The following is a 6,625-nucleotide window of genomic DNA, read 5'->3' on the forward strand; positions in this document are numbered from 1 at the left end:
ATGAGAGTCCAAGCAGCTACAGGCACCTGAGTCGATGATGGCCGGGACCGTGATAGTCCTTTCGGCCAGTTGTAGTTGCAGATGGAAAGAGAGGTGCATCCGGCTTGTTCCCTGAGGATGCATCATGTAGAAGCAGTTGGGAGAAGGTTTGTGAGGTTTAATCGGGCAGGTAGCCACGAAATGTCCTGCTTCACCACAATAGAGGCAGAGATTAGACTTCTGCCATCAGAGGCGTTCTGCTGCGGATAACTGTGGTCTCCAAAAGCTCCTTCTAGCTGGATTGGTGGGTGACAACATTCGTAGCGAGCCCAACTTCAGGGCATAACAGAAGTTTCCCACTAGTCTTTTCATTCGACCTTTCCCGGATCCGACGATCAATATGGATCGTTAGGTCTATCAGACTTTCCAATCTTGTTGGTACCCCCACTCGCGCCAGCTCATCCTTCAGGGTGTCAGAAAGACCGAGGCGGAACTGATAGCGGAGAGCAGACTCGTTCCACTGAGTATCGGAACTCCAGATACAGAAGTCAGTGACATAATCCTCCACAGGCCTTTGGCCTTGTTGTAGCTTACTGATCATTGATTCCGCAGTTTGGTGCCGGAAGGGATCTGTATAGATTTGTGCCATTGCTGAAAAGAATGAATCCACAGAGGTTAGTGTCGGATCATGCTGTTCACGCAGATGATATGCCCTGGACTGGGGTTCATTTCTAAGAAGGGTGATGACAAACCCCACTTTAGTATTTGGTGAGGAGAAGGTCCTGGGGAGTAGGGAAAAATATAACTCACAGGAGCTACGAAAAGTCCTGAACTTTTGGCAATCTCCTGTAAACAACTCAGGCATCGGTACCTGGGGTTCCGGTAGGACAGAGGTTTCAAGGAACATACTGGTCTCCAAGTAGCTGTACCAAAGGTTACTGTGTGTGGGAGGCCATTAGAGTCAGTTTGCAGTTTACTCTCCAGGTGTTTGAAATTTCTTTGTAGGTCGTGTATCACGTTGAACAAAGAAGTCACAGCTTGGCGAATGTCCCCCAGTTGTGAGGCCTCCCTTTCAGACTGCATCACTGGCTGACTGGTACTGTCACGTACCTGATGGGAGACTGAATTGACGAGGTCGGCCTCACTTGTGGCACTAGCCCTGACCCCACTGAAGTTGGAACAGCCAGGGTCATAACAGTCGGGCAGCGCGGTACAGGATCAGGAGGAAAAGCCAAAGTCAGGATCAGAGCCGAAGTCAGGAACCAGGGGCAGGAGAGTACTCAGAGTCGGGTCAGGAACAAGCCGGGTCAACAACAAGGAAACGAACAGGAGAAAGCAGGACACGGGGGGGAGCTGAAGAACAGTCAGCACTGAATCTGGGCAGAGGCGCACATTAAATAGCCCGTCTGGCGCCAATCTTCGCTGTGAGTGTGCACATGTGCGATCGCGCATTCCTGCACGCCTGCGCACCACCGGCAATCCTTCTGCGGGATCTCTTTTGCACATGCGCGTTCCTGATCGCGATTCTTCCTGCAGGAACTCTCTTACAGGTAGCTATACACACTTTGTGTTTTATCCGATTGATGTGTGATAAAATCAAAGCAATTAAACCTGGGTTCACATATGTGCGGGGCCAGTTTGCAGTGCGATTTGTAAAACAGTGAGATTTCCTTCAGCAGTTCAGGTGTGATTCTAGTGTGAATTGTTAAAGTGTATGACATTGGAAATTGCACCTGAACGGGGCTGAAAATCATACCAAACTCTTTTTTAAAAATCACAGCAGCTAGCCTGCAGATATGGAACTGGTTCAGTACAAAAGGATTTTGGTTCACATGTCATGCGAATCGAATGCAGTTCAAAATGCATCCAGTTCAAATATATGTGATCTAGGTTTGAAACTGCAAACATTTGGCCAGCCATAACTTTCCTTATGATTGATTTAGACTCCATTTAAACTGGATTAGATCAAACCGAATTGATCAGACAGGGTGGAAATTTATCAACCATTTGCATCAACGGCAGCACTGAGATACTTTGTTCATGAATAGATTCATATTTCAAACAATCAGATTATGAGATTACATGATGGAAACATAGATACAGTATGTATTGGAAACAAAACTGATCATTTATTGAAATGTGTATGTGTAAGCCGTGTACCAGGGTGGGCTCCCCAGGATATAGTGAAATCACGAACGAGGAAAGCAACCTCAACACCAGCTTTTGCCACAACAGAATTTTACTTAGATGTGGCAAATAAACACAACCACAAATGCTGGAAACATACAATAAATTTACATACACCCAGCCCAAAGGCTGAGACCCTTGTGCTGCACAGCACGGCGCCTTCTGATGGATGAAGGTAGAAAGTGAAGTAATTTACCTACTGGCGGGCACAAATAAGCTGCCACACCTTACCCGTTATTACCCTAAAAGAGCAAAAATCAGTATATTTGTGTACGGTATGGGCTAGCCTGCGGTGCAGCACAACAGTTTACAATCTTACACCAATCTACAGTATTCCCCCTCCCATAACTGGTCCTGTAGCACGTGCCTGAGTATTCCTTCTGAGCAAAATACCAGGCTGGCTTGAGTTTGCAGGATTTTATCAGCTCTCCAATGTGAAATGTCACTTTAAGTTGTGGAGTCCTTCCAATAATCAGTAACAACACTTGTGGCCTGACACAAAGACACAAAGAGACCCTAATTATAGGCCTGGTAGCAGTCTATAGATGCCAACACTGAAATGAGGTGCGTGCACGATCTTACCGACCCGGGACTGCTTTTCATACGCTGGTGACTCTGAACAGAACAAATGTCTCTCCAACAGGCCTGCGATATTGCAGTGTATGCTGCGTTGTTCCTCTGCTCTCATCAGCTTCCTGGCACAAATCTCATCAGCTTCCTGGCAGCAATCTCATCATCTTCACCCAGCTGCGGCCCCTTCATTCTGCACAATTGTCAGTTAAAACAGTGCAGCGCGGTATAGCAAGAAATGGCCTAGTCATGAAGGGGGGTAAATCTTTTGGAGGGCAAATGGTTAAAGTGGTGTTAAAGGCAGAAGGTTTTTTCACTTTTTAATGCATTCTATGCATTAAGGTAAAAAAATCTCCTGGATGCAGTTCCCCCCTCAGACCCCCCTTATACATACTGATCCAGCGATGTGCATGAAAACCAAAGCTCTCTTGAGTCTCTCTCTCCCCATTGGGTCACACAGCAGTGGGAGCCTTTGCCTCCAACTGCTGCCAATCACAGCCAATAAGCCAATGAGGAAAATGGGGGAGGCGGGGCTGAGCTCTGTGTATGAAACTTAAAAAATCAGTTGTTCTCTCTGGTGCCTGTTTGCGTGATCAGATGTGAACAGGCACCATAGAGAACAATTGATTTTTTGAGTTTGAGCTTTTTTGGAGCTTTGAGCTTTAACCCCTTCATGCCGGCGTGAAGAGGAGTGTCAGGAAAGGTCTTCCAATTGTACAAGAGAAGCGCCACGGCGCAAGAATATGCGCATGCGCAGGACTCTGGCAAGACAAACAGATATGCGGGTGCCTGGACATGCGCACACGCGGGCGCGCACCTTTCACTTATGCTGGCTGTTTAAACTGGCTGCTGCGGTTATCTAGTTGCCCTATGGTCTTTTCCCCTGCTTGTGTTTCCTGACTCCTGTGATTATCCTGTTGCCAAATCCAGCCTGTTTCTGACTACTGATTGATCGTCTTCTGCCCTGACCCCTGGCCTGTCTTTGGATTACTCTTCTGCCTGCTTCTGATCGATTGACCTCCTGCTGCTGAACCTGGCCTGTGACCTGACTACTCTCCTGCCTGCTGTTTATGTCTGATCTGTCTCTTCCAATACCAAACCCGGGTTGTCTGACTCTGCTTCTCGCTACACGGTGCATCTGCATCCATCCATCCTACACGGATCCAACCACTCTCACCAGACAGATCCCAGGCCCTCTTACCCCACCGAGCTCCTGCGACCGCTGTCCCACTCTCAGCGGTTCCCGAGCCGGGGTTGTACGGAAGGTCTGCCTCTTCACGTCAGGCTCACTACCCAGGTACGTGACAAGGAGTATCTGCACTGGGAGGTGGGTGGGGCTTAGTGTCCTGTGACACAACGTCACGGCGGTCACATGATCGGGAAAGGTCCCGATCGGAAGAGGAGACCGGGACCTTTCGGTGAGTACCAGCAGGGTGTTTGCTCTCACACATATGTATTTTGTATATTGAACGCAAATGTGTGGCCGCTCAGTGTCTACACCGAGACGCCGGGAGGATGCACATTTGCGTGCAGCTGGCATGAAGGGGTTAAGCTACAAAATGCTCAAGTGTGAATGCAGCCTAAAAAGGAGAGAATCGGGGCTGCTCTGTGCAAAACTGCTCATAGGTAAGTATAACATGTTTGTGTTTGTTATTAAAAAGAAACTTACAACCTTTAGAATCACTTTTAAGTGGAGCTCCTGGTTCCCCACAAAAAATAAAAAGCCAGCAGCTACAAATACTGTAGCTGCTGACTTTTAAAGGGGTAGTAAACTATTTTTGTACACTTTTATAATAAAGCTTACCTGTAGGTAAAACGAGTATCTCCTCAATGTGCCCTGTTTAGGAGATATTCGCTCTTCTTGAGAGCTGGCACATGCACTCTGAAGGAACGACATATCCGTGCCATTCATTCAGAGCACTGTGCCATGGCCCAGGACTCGCATGCGCAGGAATGACGTCACTGTGGCTTGGCCAGCCAGAACCTGAAGATCCCAGAATATTGGGTGAAGATGGAAGCCTCTGCAGCGGTGACAGCGTGCTGCTGGAGGACTGTTTTAAAGCGATTCTAAAGGTATTTTTTTTTAAATATCATACATGCTATACTTACCTGCTGTGTGCAGTGGTTTTGCACAGCCTGGAATTCTCCATTTCTCGGGTCCCCCGCAGGCTCTCTTGGCCTCTCCGTCCTGCTGGGTGCCCCCACAGCAAGCAGCTATTCACACATGGAGCCACGGCTTGGCCCTGTCTCCTCTCTGCTCATTGGCTAACTGGCTCCCGCTTGCTGTCTCAGCCAATGAGGCAAAGACCCAGGACAGTCAATGCTGTCATTCACATCGCTGGATCATGATGGGGCTCAGGTAAGAACTAGGGGGGCTGGGGACACTGCTGCACCCAGAAGGATTTTTACTTTCATACATAGAATGCATGAAGGTAGAAAACCTTCAGCCTTTACAACCACTTTAAGGTAAGTCCTTCATTATGTGACGCATAATAACACATTATGACATTACCTTGCAGGGGATTTGTTTTTTTTTTAGGTGTGGTTTACTACTGCTTTAATATAAGGACACTTACCTGTGCAGGGATCCAATGATGTCCTCAGCTAAGCTGATTCGTTAATCCCTTGTCGCTGATGCCACACAAATATGCGCCCTCACAGAACTGGGCTATTTTCCGCGGAGCTGTATATTTGCATACCTGTCTTTGTGGTGGGAGCCCGCCACATAGTGTGCTCCCAGCACAAAGACTGGGGTGTCAGTGAGAACCCCGGGTCCCATTCTAATGATTGGGACCCAGGACTCCTGATTCCAGGCCACATAATCGCTGTGATAGCCTCTGATTGGCTATCACAGTGATCAGTCACTGTGAAGCCTGCCCCCCCTTGTTTTTTTTCTCTCTGAATGAAGGAGAGAGATACATTGCATCTCTCTCCTCGCAGAGAGGGAAAAAAAAGATAAATAAATAAATACTGAAAAAGAAATACCTAGATCAAGGTTTGCTCTAGTTCAGTGCCAGGGTTAGTGTTTGGGTCAAATTTTTTTTTAAAAAAATTGGTGTCAGTGTGTTTTAGGTAAAAAAACAAATGCGCACTATTGTTTCTGGGCTGTAGTACAGGTATAAACAACAAGTAACATACACATATATGGTATTGCTGCAATCGTCAAGAGCTGGAAATTTTATTTTGAGTCGTTCTTTGGTGGTAGGCTATGGTAATAACAAAAAAACACACAGCTAAATGAAAAAAAATGATTTTGTTTTATAATTTTAGACCAGTTTTCCTTTGATAATAAAAAAAAATATCAGGAGCTATCCATTACCATTTACCACCAAATTAAAGCTCAATTTGTCCTGGAAAAAAATGCGGTATAATTCACCTGGATGTACAAAGCAGTTGATATGTACAGTTTTACTAACACCTGTCAAAGTTGAAAAATTGCACTTAGCCTTTAAGATTTGTTTTCCCCTCAGACGTGAAGGGGTTAATCAGCTTTGGGTGCTGGCATATTCAGGAAAGGAAACTGGCAGTGAATTTTTGTGGCTTCACAGCTGGTTTCCTACTGCGCATGTGTGAAGTGAGCTGCACTTTGTGAAAGGTCCCGCAGTCTTCTGGGACCTGTGAAGTGTTCCAACTGGCTGCAGGAGAAAGAAGAGGCCAAACTTCGGCTCAGATCGCAGGGGCCTAGGGTTGCCACCTCATCCGTGTAAAACTGAACACATTACACAGGTTCCTAGGCTGATTAAGGTGGTAATTAAACTCTCCTAGTACATTATCTGCATTAAATCAGCCTCAGAACCGGTGTAATTAATGTGTTCGGGTTTAGAGGGATGAGGTGGCAATTCTACCGTGACCCCCTCCCCCACAAAAAGTGCAAAATGTGGCCATGGAG

The sequence above is a fragment of the Staurois parvus genome, unplaced genomic scaffold, assembly GCF_062004578.1.
Source record: "Staurois parvus isolate SC_StPar_1 unplaced genomic scaffold, SC_StPar_1.0 ptg000420l, whole genome shotgun sequence".
Taxonomy (NCBI): Eukaryota; Metazoa; Chordata; class Amphibia; order Anura; family Ranidae; genus Staurois; species Staurois parvus.